This window comes from Paramormyrops kingsleyae, chromosome 5 (assembly GCF_048594095.1).
Source record: "Paramormyrops kingsleyae isolate MSU_618 chromosome 5, PKINGS_0.4, whole genome shotgun sequence".
Lineage (NCBI taxonomy): Eukaryota > Metazoa > Chordata > Actinopteri > Osteoglossiformes > Mormyridae > Paramormyrops > Paramormyrops kingsleyae.
In genome coordinates, this window is record NC_132801.1 from 29769331 (window position 1) to 29782791 (window position 13461).

The 13461-nt window shown below is 39.6% G+C and overlaps 1 protein-coding gene across 3 annotated transcripts in view; it reads left to right on the forward strand.

Moving 5' to 3' along the window:
• Positions 1-1487: 1487 nt before the first annotated feature.
• The window catches only part of LOC111845467 (protein ELFN1-like), a 114335-nt gene continuing 102361 nt past the window's right edge, over positions 1488-13461 (forward strand). For 2 of the 3 annotated variants that reach the window (XM_023814906.2, XM_023814904.2), the window contains exon 1: positions 1488-1613. The gene's annotated coding sequence lies outside the window, so the exon portion shown is untranslated. Of the gene's footprint in view, positions 1614-4617; positions 5265-13461 lie in introns of those variants that run through there. The other variant, XM_023814905.2, reaches the window with a different exon arrangement.

Here is a 13461-nt window from a genome sequence, read left to right on the forward strand (position 1 = left end):
ACTCATAAGGTTGGGAAAACGTGAGCATTTCTGTAAAAGTGAGATAGGCTACAGCTTTTAATCTCAGCCAGGGCTGTCTTTATTTTACGATTTTAAAGAAGAGTTTGTTCCCTTTTTTAATTAAGAAAGCAATGCCGTCTGTGAAGTTTTTTGAGGCATTTGGCAACAACTGGTTAGGATAGTCCAGACCAAAAGAAGCAGCTGCTTTGTGTACCTGATGCTTCCCTTTGCCACCCATTCCTAAGGTTTGAGCTCGTACCCTGCGATGGACTGGCGTCCCGACCAGGGAGCCCCCGCTCCGCGCTCACCGCTGCCGAACACTGATTACGGATCATGCCCACATGCATGGATAATGTCCACCCCAATTTAACATCGACGGCATGGCTAATGGCGAAACAGTCCTCCAGTGCCCGCTGAAAATGTAATACAATTAAGTATAATTATTATATTACGTGGTTGTGGCTGTCTTCTCCCATTCTGAAGCGCTCAGCTGATAAAACTGCTGCAGTGAAACAGACCCCACAGCAACCCAGCACATCTTTTCTGACCAACTGCTGCAGGGATCTGCGTTGGTCTATGACCATTAACTAACATTAAACAGAAATGCCTGTTCAATCAACTTTATAGGGAAAACGTACAGTGAGGGGAAAAAGTTAAACAATATTCAATATTTTTATCCTTTTCTTTCCGCGGTGGCAGGCTTCGTATCTACTGGAAACTTTTCGCCATCCTTGAAACTTACTTCTGGTACGGTACTCCGTCATCCTAATATTTGTATTCTTAAAAAAAATATGGAGGTTAGTATGAGTAAGTAGGCCTGCCTATTTTTAATCGAAGTTTTCTTTGAGTTGACTATTTTCAAGTTCAAGGGATCACAATATAACATCTAAGTTTATTTTTCCATTTTTCTCTATGTATTGAGTTATCGTTCCAAACGAGGATATGGTTTTAATCAATAGAAACTGATTGACCCGTGCGAAATGAAACTTTTCTGGAATTATACCGACTATCTCACGACATCAAAATCATCTTGAGAACTAGTTCGCACGCATGTTATTCTGGTCGTACTTTAAGTGACCTGATCTGTTTGTATCGTAATGGTGGGTTAATGTTGTAAACGTGTACTCAAACAAACAGGTCCACAACTGAATTCGAACGATCTGTAAATATATGACATTTAATGCTCGACTCGGTCACACCAGCTGGTTACGATATTTAACATGCCAGACTCAACCTAAATAGCGTCGCCTTACAGTAAAGTTCTCTATTTATCACTGCAACAAAAAGACACGTTAGTTAACGATAAAACAGGCTTGCATCCCCATTAACGAATAAAGCGGCTTGGGGAACACCAATGTATATGGAGTGAACTGGAATGAGAACAACTGGGCTTTCAACCAGGATTTTCCCTTGAATTAATCACATCCTATTTAATGGATCTTTGAGGTTTGCGCTTGACGCAGTGAGGGGCTGCACCTCTCAGCAATCTCACACTGACTGAAACCCTGGATTTCACATTGATATTTGTAGGTCTCCTTGAACATGTATTAGGGTTTGGAGTGACACAGAGTCTGGAAAGACATGGCAACTCCAATCACTTCACATTTAAAAAGGTAAGCCATGTAAAATTACGGTACTGGGCATGTCATACTTGTTCTTCGGATTGCATATGAGCTACAGAAAAGGACAAGGGTAATGCTTTAGTTCATTATTTCACCTAAATGATTCGGATGTAGAGCAGAATCTGTATGGGGTACATTAATGTGTGGTTCGTTTTAAGTCGAGATCCAGCTTTAGCTGATGTGTCACAGCTATTTAAAATATTATATTGACGAATAAGTTAAACATGCAGCACACTTGTGCAAAGCTAACCGGAAGTATGAAAACATTTTCTCCGTTACATGCGGCAAGATTGTATATAACGACGCGCTTATAATCGCCTAATTTAAAATGCAGTAAGGATAGTTTTATACGGTGGACGGGCGTTCCGTGTAACAGTTGAAATTAACAGTTTGCAATTGAAGTCTCCTAAAAGGAGAAACATTAGTTTAAAAATTGCTTGATGAAAATATTTTTTTGCATTCCTGTGGTAAGGCAATACCTCATATACTTACAAAGCTTTTATTTTCCAGTGAAATAATAATGCATTTCGCACAGAAATATAGCCGATTGCCAATGTATAAGTATGCATGGTCTGTCGTTACAATGTTAGCACCATGACTAGCAGACAACTTCATTTGCCGCTAGAGTTCGCCTCCAACCATAAAATGTTTCTCTCCTATCACGTCACGTCTTTTGTATTTCTAAATTAAAGTGTATATCTGAATGTAATGTAGTGATAGGGGTTTCCCAGTGTATCTCAAAATGAGGTCGACTGATGATTGAATTATGTTCGTGGGAAAATACTAATAAACAATTTTCCACTGACAAAATGTATGACTACTATGTAATTTTGAGAAACAAGAGTCTAAATATTTGTATTCCTGATAAATCAGCAACTTCTGTAACTGCTTAAATGTAACATCATTCCGACTGATGACTCCTTTGGTAGAGGCATGTTTAGAAATTATTCTTTTAATATTAATTTTACAATTATTTAAAGATAGGCCTACATGTACGCATTGCCATGGTGAAGAATGACTGCATGCCACAGAAGTGCATAAATAGAGGTATTGTCTCAAGAGTAACGAACACGTAGGCAACTTCCCTCCTATACTGATTTTGAGAAAGTGTCCAGACTTCACAGCAGGCAATACAGAGTATAACCTCTGGGAACCAACAATGCGTGTTCATATTTATTTGTTCATAAAGCAGCTCATGTTAAATCCCAGGTAAATTATACAGGTAAATTATGTCACAGGACTGCCTCTTAAATGGCACAGATTATTTCATTTAAGACCAAGGATGAACAGAGCTATGCCGTATTACGATGACCTTACAATACTCCGTTGTTGTTTCAGCAAAGACAAATTAGTAATGAATGTGTGTGCCTGGTAAATACCACCGTAAATGAATATTGTCTGCTCACTCACAGATTTCCAAGCTTCAAGCTGTGGTGTACACACACACACACACACACACACAGCTAGCCTTGTATCCCTTCTTCCCTAGTATTAAAGGGCCTATATTACAAAATGCAACTTAAGCAATATGAACAATACGCAGGACTGTTACCAGTGAAGATATTCCTAATCTACAAAGGAAGCATTTCCATACTTACCTTGAAAAATATGATCATAAGATAATTCCTTAGTAGTATAACAGAACCTGGTGTGATCCTGTCCTCTCAGAATACATAAACCAAAGAGATAGTTTCATCAATTAATTTCCTCCTATTGCCATGAATGTTACAAAGTACAAGGGTTCCAAGTATAATTTAAAATATTATATATACACTACTTAAATACTGTAAGTCTGGTGAAATATCCAATGAGATATTTTTCTCTAATAACTATAACAAATATTGCAATTCTTGTGAGATATTTGCTGTTTTGCTTATTAAGACCAACGTATTTATGCATTTATATACTATATATGACATTTATATATGTCTCTTTCAATGCCTGTTGTCGCAAACAATAATTGCTTTTAGAAGCAGACTGATGATTGAATAAGAAAGATTGTACACACCTTTATTTAACAACAGATTTTAGTGCTTCAGTCCATTCATCCATCCTTCCTTCCATCCATCCTTCTGTAACGGTTACAAGATAAGTCAGATTTTAATTTCCAATTTGTTGGAATCCATCCATCCATCCATCTCTTTATTTAATAATTTGGCGTTTATGTTGCAATTAACGTGCATTGATGGTGAATTTACTGAAGCCGAATGCGTAACAGAGGAGGGAGAGTTGTTTCAAAGTTTAACGCAAACATGTAATTCACGTGTTTGCAGTGAAAGATGTGTTAGCTGGTGTCTCATTGAAAAAAAACGTTCTTCGTATTGGTCAGATTTGTCTGTAATATTACATTGTAAAATTGACTTCAATGAGGTTTTTTTTTATGAATGCCGTGGTTGTTGTAATTAACGTGCCAGTGTTATTAAATGCATGGGGGAAAAAAACATTTGGCTTTACAAGCCCCTTGTTCGTCTCGAATGTTATAATACGTTTCTTGGCATCCACGTATTCATTCAGAATATATATATATACGTATGAATACTGATATTCATATTTGTATATTGTGATTTTATATATGATAAAGACCGGTGGTAAAATCTGGAGCGGATTTGTTTTCTTCTCTAATTACCAGCGGTTAACAGAGTGAATGAGGTTTGAAAAAAGGTATCTTTGTGAGTACGCCGCCCCTAATCAGCTTGGTCCAGTCTTACATGTACATTCCGACTGCAGTCTCCGGCTTTCTTATCTAGATGTGTTGCTCTTGGATTGAGTCAGCTGTTTTGTATGCATGTTGTCTCTGATGCTTCGAGGAGAGCAAGATCGTGCCGTGGGTACTGAAAGACGTTCAACCGCTATACATGAAACACTCAAAGAAGAACAAAACCCCCATTCGGATGCTATGTCACGTCGTTATGGGGAAAGACGGATCCAAATAAGACACGTGTGATTTTTGTCACCATGCAGTCCTTGTCGTTTATCAGCCAGACTGTTCAGATACAACATTAAATAGTCCATGCTGTTTTTGCATCATTCAGCTTCAATGGAACCAAACATTGGTTGCAGTGCACGCAGGGCTAAAATTAATATTAAATGGTTTCCTTCGCTGAGCAGAATTGCCTATGATTTCCTTATGAAGTAACATTGCAAGAGATGGGATGCCTCACCGCGACGAAATCGGCCGTCTGGAAAGAAGGGAATCAGAATTATGAATTTAACATGGACTGGCAAGACCGAGTTTAAACCAATCAATAGGCACAAACGGGAGGCTTTACGAAAAGGGGACGGGCGAATGGTGCCAATCAAATTGTGCTTCGGGAGAGTTAAGGATGGAAGGATCTTGTCATCTTCAGGACGCTAGGTTTAGGTGGTTTCCGAATATATTTTCCCAGTATGTTTTTTTAGAAAACACGTGGATTTGAGGTGCCACGAGACTTCTTTCTTTACCTAGATGCTGCGCACTGGGCTTGTACTCGCATAGTTTAAAATGAATATAATCTATTAATGTGAAGGACTTTTAATTCTACCAAGAAGGCTGTACTTGGATGAAGGTTATATTCTACAAAGAACTCTGACTTATTGTAACTTAAAAAGACTAATTACAAAGAAAAGTCATCTATATGACATGCTATATGTGTTTCTGAAAAGGTAAGGATATTATTATTATTATTATTATTATTATTATTATTATTATTATTATTATTTCTACTACGACTCCTAACCCCAGTGTCATTACTACCGCTACCTTCGTTGACTTAATAACTAAGAGCTTTTGTCAACTCTTAGTTGGGCTAAATGATCCCGTGGCAGTAGGAATTAGGAACATATGAGAAATTAAAGAATCCGGTTGTTTCCACTTTAAATTATTTTCGAAAAAGGAGAAAAGATGTTCACCTCTTCTCTTGTATAAATGTTTGGTGACAGGAACATTGCTGTTGTCCAGAGAGCATAAAACGCCAGGCTGACAAACCCTTTATGTCTACGTATCCGTGCATTCCTTACTACGCAAGACTTTGGCGGATAAAGTGTCCTTTGCTTTCCTGAGCATGTAAACGATGGAGAACCACATTATCTCTGTAAAATAATTAGTGTAATGGTCAGTATGACTATTAAAGGATTCTATGGTATTTGATTTTGAAAAAGGAACCAGATTAGAAACTTTTACGGGTATTTGTGGGCGCCCGACTAATCTTGGTCATTGATCTTAACTTGTGTCTCACCGGTCAGAGGTACTACTTAATTTCTTCGCTAAAATACCATTTGATTCAATAGTATTTGATTCTCAGCAAAATTTCCTTTACATTGTTAAAAAAAATAAAACTACGACAACAATGCATTAAATATTAGACTGAAAACACCTGTACTGTAGGTACCCGTAATTGAAAATCGCAAATGATTTGTTTTTTCTTTTATGTAAGTAGCAATAACATTTGTGCTGGGAGACTTCATGTGAGTATTATATAATATAAAATCTGAAGGCTGAGAGATTTCCAAAAGGTTCTCACAGTGCAACAATTGTCATTAACTATGATGTGTATGTTTTTTTTTAACGAAACCCATGGGCAATCTGGCTAATGACGACCCAACACACACATACACACACGTACACAGGCCTATATAGCCTATCTGTTTGTTATTTATCTGTGTATGTATGTTAGAAGTCCAAAACATACCTTACGTGCCCTACCAATAACGGAGAGTAATCGCTTTCAGAGCACCCCTTAGTCTTTATGTATATGGTATGCCAAATAGGCAATTAAAGTAACGGCAATGGTTCATGCAATAGACCGGCAATAGCTCCCGGGGGTGCACCTTGCCGGGAAGGCGGCACCGGTGGGAGTTGCTCGGCATTCCGAGCAGTACCAGGAAAATACCGCAGCGATAATAAACTTTAACTGCAATTATACATCTGTAACCCATACCACCATAATATTAATTTATAAATTATTACCTAACATAGAGATTGCAGTTAAAATGCATTTATAAACAAGTCTATGAGAAGATTGGGAAGTGAGTCATATATATAAATGCTAATTAGCAGTATGTGTCAGCTATAAAATGGATATGACAATCAGCATGTTTATATTTAAGTGACAGGGTTCCAAAGAGTCTAAATAATGCAAATGCAGGTGCACCTGTGACAAAAAAACTGTAAAATGATTCAATGTGTCAAGGGGAACAATGTCAATAGTCATAGAGAAAACATGGCCATGGTGAAGAGGACCTCGGCTGGGTAACAGGGATAGCCACAAGAGGACAGGGATAGCCACAGGAGGACAGGGATAGCCACAGGAGGACAGGGATAGCCACAGGAGGACAGGGATAGCCACAAGAGGAGAGGGATAGCCACAGGAGGAGAGGGATAGCCACAGGAGGACAGGGATAGCCACAAGAGGAGAGGGATAGCCATATACTTGTTGCCAAATGGCACAAAAGTTACCACAGGACTGGAGTCTCTGTGACCCACCCCCAAAAGGGGGTTTATATGACTCAAATATAAACATGCTGATTGTCATATCCATTTTATAGCTGACACATACTGCTAATTAGCATTTATATATATGACTCATGGCAGTCATGATTCATGGCAGGACTACCTTTCAGAAATTGCTTGCATCCAAGGCCAATGTATAAAGACTCATAACCTGGTGTTAATAGCTCAAGACTTGCACCCATGAGTAATGGAAGAAGGTTTAAGGGCCTAAGGAGCCGTCTTTGACTCCTTCTCCTAGCAGGGGGCAGCTAATTCAGCGCCTGGGGAGCAGTGCTTGGGGGTGGTACCTTGCTCAGGGTACCTCAGTGGTAACTTGCTGGTCGGGGATTCAAACCAGCAATCTTTCAATTAAAGTGCGCGTCCCTAACCATTAAGCCACCACTGCCCACAAAACAGGGAGAGCGTGTAAACTCCACACAGAATGGACCCGGGACCAAACCCAGTACCTTCTTGCTGGGAGGCAGCAGACCTAACAACTGTGCCACCATGCTGCCGATTTCTGGGTGATATGGCAAAAAATATAATCACGATATTGATTAATATCGACATTTATCACAATATATAATTTTGAACATGCTGTCAGTTTGAAGAGTGTCCTGATAATGACTGAAGCCTGAAGAAAAAAGAGGGTTCAGAATAATGAAGTACATTCTAAAGTTCTGAACTTAAACAAAAATGCAATTACATAAATATTTTGTTTTAGAAATAGAAATCTGAGTAAATCTGGTTATGCAAAGAAATGTTTTAGAGATAGCAATCTGGGCAAAAAATGCAAAATATAAACACTGTAATTTAGAATAACATAAGGCAAACATTTAACTGTGCAACATGATTATTTGTTGTTAGTACAAACCCCATTAGTGCTGCTAAAACTTGTGTACGGACTAACATGGGCCCGTAATTTTCATACTGTCAGTGCGGTTACTGGTAAGATACCTTTTCAGGTGATGGAAAAGGTTTTGTTTTATTTCCCATCTTGGTTGGCACTGCCTGGCAACATATTTTTCATACTGTCTTAATCTGCACTTTGTCGCTTTTAAAAATATCAATATCGCTTCCATATAATTGATGTAGCATTGTTTTTTTTTTGTCAACAATTTCCTCATCTATTGAGGATAATGCAGGTTCACCTTCACCGTTGCACTCGAGCTCCTCACCTCATTTTTTTTTTCCAGAGATCCCGTTACTGCCAGATGCTCCAGCAATGCTTTGTGGTGGGAACTGATCATGTACTTAGATGTGCAGCCCAAAAAACTGCAGGTTGACTGGCTGTTGTGACATTTATTCCTACTGTGTGATCTGTTCTTATCCAGTAAAAGCCAAAAGCTTATAATTGTTATGGACATACATTTTATTGAGATCCCTTTTTGAGATCATTTTATCGTCCAGCATTAACTGGAAGTTTTTCTTCTATGTAAAAGGCTTTGTCTTTCGACAATGAATGTAGTCTATTTATGAGATACTGAGAATGGATCTAGGATATTGGAGAATATTTTCTATTTTGATGGACAGAATATATTTTTATATATGTTAACTACATTCCCTTTTCGATGCCTGGCCTTTCTGAAAACCACAGCATCTTCATCGATTTTTGAGTAACACTTTACTTGAGGGGGCACAAATAATGTAGCAGTACACTAATACTTAATGTATTAACTAACAAGAAACTATTAAACCAGAAAAGTGTTATTTGCGTACTGATCCCATGTTCGTTCATCATTAGTCAATCATAACGGTTCGTTTATTTCATAGGTCAGGTCAGGTCAGGTGGGGGATCATGTACTGGTACGGCGTGTTGCCACACCCACCACATGATGAAACACCTCGGGATCCCAGTTGGTGCCCCCCCCAAGCCGACACACGGTCCAGTCCCAGCTTGTGGAAATGGCCGTCTATGTTCCACAGCCAGGTGTTACGTGGGCGTCCCCTCGGCCTGGTCCAGCCGCTCAGGTCCTCAGCAATGGGGATCCTGCGATCCGGATCGCCCTCAGGGAAACGCACCACATGGCCGTAGTGCCGTAACTGACGCTCCCTCACAATGCAGGTTATGTGCCTCATTCTGGACTCCCTGACCAACCGCTCATTCAATACAAAATCAAACCATTGGTACCCAAGGATTCTCGGAAGAGACACAGTACCGAAGGAGTCCAGTCTTCATCTCAGGTCACTGGATAGTGTCCATGTCTCACAGCCATACAGCGAGACAGGGAGCACCAGGACTCTAAAGACTTGGACCTACATCCTGTTACAAAGATATTTGGAGCACCACACCCCATTCCAGTGACCTCGTGACCCCCCATGGACTCTCAATCCATCTACCGACTTCACAGGAAGAGTCACCATAGACACGAACGTCACAGCCGAGGTAAGTGACTATCTGGCTAACATCCTCTCCACAGACAGACACTGCTGATGGCTGTGCCCAAGGGGTCATTAAAGGCCTGGATCTTGGTTTTTAATCCAGGGCACTGGCAAGCCCAGACTCGCAGACTCCTTGCTCAGTCTCTCAAGAGCCCATATCAGAATCTCCTTTGACTCCATGAAGATCACAGCATCATCAGTAAAGTTAAGATCAGACAATCTTTCTTCATCAGCAGATACCCCACTGCTGCTGGACCCCACAACCCTGCCTAACCCCCAGTCCATACAAGCACTGAACAGAGTAGGAGCAAGAGCACACCCCTGACGAACCCCAGAATCAACTTGGAAGAACGCAGAAGTTCTGACTCCACTCTGCACAGCACTCATAGTACCAGTGTACAGGCCGGCCATGACGTCCAGCAACTTCAGAGGGGATTCCGCAAAGTCTCTGGATGTTCCACAGGGTGACGATCAACTGAGCCGAACGCTTTATGAAAGTTGACAAAGGCTGCTAAGAAACTCTGTCAATATTTGCGTTTAGCGCTAAATGAGAACCCTCAGTGCTAGGATGCGGTTCATGGTAGATTCTATTAGGCGTAAAACCAGACTGCTCTGGTTACTGGTAGGTGAGCAAATGATCACGGATCCTGTTGAAGATGCCCCCAGCAAGGAACCGACCCGGCACATTTCTTACAGTTACTATATTTGTTCATGATTTGTACTTGAGTAGTAACTGAGTTACTAAGTTACTTGTGCCCCCTCAAGTAAAATTTTCCCAATGTTGGTTCTTCAGTTAGAAATCAGAAAAAGTATTTTTCTCATTTCCAGTTAACATGTAATGTACTGAAAGCTCAAAGTTGAAGATAGACTATATTGAAATTGCTTAGGAATGTCCCCCAAAATATAATTGCATTTTTATGGTATTACTTAGTACTTAAATCGTGTGTTGCAAATGAATTGTTATTTTTGAAAGGTATTAATTCTGCTTGTAGCAAAATGTAGGGGGGGGGGAGTAGTTTCTTTTCATAAGCTTTCAGTCACATTTTCATTCTCAGCCTTGAAGGACTGTATTAAATCCTCGGTTTTGCCTTTGTAAAGGCTGTTTTCTTCCATCCTTCTAGATCCTTCTATTTCTTAATATTATATTTACAAGAAATATTTATGCACATTTAAGAAGGATTTCTCTCTAAAAACATATGATTTAGATTGTGGGCCTATTTTAAATCTATTGTTTTATATATATAAATATATATATAAATATATATATATATATATATATATATATATATATATATATATGCATATATATATATATATATATATATATATATATATATATATATATATATAGGCACACACACAACATTGATACAACATCATGATGTTTCAGTGATAGGAAGTACAACATCATTTCTTGGATATAGATTTAAATTTTTATGATGCCATGTTAAATGTAATTTACCCGAGGATATGATGTGTGTGATGTTAATGGAGGTCTGTCGCTGATGAAAGACGAGGCTGTCGTGTCTTTATTTTATTAGTGATGAGAAGGTCCTTGCAATTTCCTGACTGACTTTAGATGTTATATAAAATTTTCTATGAAAAGAAATCCAGTCATTATACGAATGTGAAAGGCAATGCAATGGATTGTAATTCAATTTACTAATCTACCTACTATCATAGTACTACTGTCATAGTTTCTTTCTTTTCAGTGACAAGGCCTGTAAATCACTTTACCAATAATAACATTGGTTACAACATAAAACCCGAGTCAAAAATGTTATGATCTCGTCTATTCACTTAGAGGAATTGAGATGGTCGTCCATGGTAACCTCATTCTCCATGAAGCAGTTTGGGGGGCATCTCCCCCAGATTTTGGTGCCATGAACCAATGGGAGCAGTGAGCCTAACGATGTCCTTCTCTTCCTTCATCCTGTGTATTAAATGGCACTTGGTTTTGGAGATGATGTTCTGAAGCACAGAGGGAGGTAGCTTGCGAATCATTAAAACCCGTAATGCTGCCAGTCGGCCGTCGTCTCCTTTTTGGCTTTTCATCGTGTTTCCGGGGAAGTGGGAGTGATCTAGACGCCAGGGGAATTTTAGCTTTTATGGAGTCCCGTGAGGCTCTTCTATTCTGTCACTTTGAAAAACTGAAAAGCATTTTTTTTGGGCCCTGGAAGACACCCCAAAGAGTAGGTTTGAGAAAAGGCAAAAGTGGTCTTCTTAGTGGGGGTGGATGGGAGAGGGGGTGTCTTGTTCCCTTCTACCTCGGTGTTGTTGCACGAGTCCGTATTCCCTATAAAGATTAGTTTTTCTAATTTTCTTTTGCCTCCGGTAAATGTGAGCAGACCGCAGTGCTTGTGCTGACTCACATAATCCATTATTATTCTTCGAAGTCCATGTCAGAATGTACGATGTGATGAGCCCCTGTTCTGTATCTCTACAATGAGAACTTCTACACCCTGTTCCCACATCACCCTCCTCTGCTATGTCATCTCCTCTCCTGAGAGATTCTCACAGAAACAACATTGTTTTCACAACAACGTGCACATTTTCAAACCTATAGCTTGGATTACACTTTTTACTTTCCCGTAGGTGTGAGCTCACCTTGGCTGTATGGCTTTACTCCTGATGGGAAATTGCAGTTGAAACAAACTTGCCAGTGTCCCTTGGTTCTGCCTTTGGGTAAAGAGTACACCTTTGAAAAGCAGGTTTTCTTCAGATTCGTATCCCGGTGGCGATGAGTTTGGCAGCACTGAGTATAGGTTTCACAAGTAAGTAACACATTACTGGCCCTCCACTTTCCTGAGGAGGGACTGGTGTCATATAGGACTAAAATGACCTCTGATATGTGTCGACCTTTGCATTAATGCCACTCTGAATCAGTCTGCACTCGCTGTGCTGAAAACCAATTATTTATTTATTCTCTTCTGTGTTCATAATACCAAATATCCATAACTTTCTCCTTCATCTCTGTTAAATGGTAGACTATGACCTTGTTATCGCTTGAATAAATGTTTATTTTCATGATAATGAATTCATTGTGTGGATGCTTGCTGGGCAATCAGTTGGAAAAAGCTCCAGTGCTTAGATAACATAGAGGACCTTTCCTGCTCTGTAGCCTAATTCATACACTGCTCCTGTGTCTTACATACACGCTGGCTAGCTGAAGGTTTTATTTCAAATACCCGATGTTCGCAAAGTTAAAGGAAACAGAGGTGAAAACATGGGAATGTTAGGAAGATAAACACTAATGTAAGGTGTTTCCTTTTTTTGTACAACGAAAGTAGCCATTTTTATTTTGCCTGTCATTAACATCTGGCTAGTCAGCTTTTACCACAAACTTCTAAAACTCTTTTAAACTATGTGCTGTAAGTCGAACATGATTTAAAAAGTGAAAACTTTTTAGTGCGTTTACAGTAGATACTGTACCTCTGCTGGAGACTGTAGCTATAAAAATTCAATATGTGAGTGTAATTTAGCAATAAAGCAAAAATTGCAAATAATATGCAATATCTCCAAAACTGCTTTACTTGGTCCTCTGTGCTTTATTTCATGGGTTTATTATGCAGCTCTGTGTGTCTCTGGAGCTACACAATATGAAATCAGCAGGTCTGTGTGTCTCACCAACTTATGGCCATAGTTGAGATTGTGTCTGTATCCCCTGTGCAAGACCCAGTGTTCATCAAGTTTGCCCGTGCAGTTTTTCATTATTTGAAGGAGATGTGGAAGGACATGGAGGTGGGCCACACAGCACAACAAGCAACTGAGGCAAACATCTGGGAACAAAGCTATTGCAATCATCCATCCATCCATCCTTCCATCCATCCATCCATCCACCCTCCATAATTCCTTGCCCGGTGCAGGGTTATTAAAGCAGGCCTGGAGCCATTAAGCGCTGGGCGCCAGGCAGAGGACACTTTGAATGGGAGGCTATTGTATCACTGGGCATTATTACAATCATAGCATCACTAAATATGTTAGGTGACT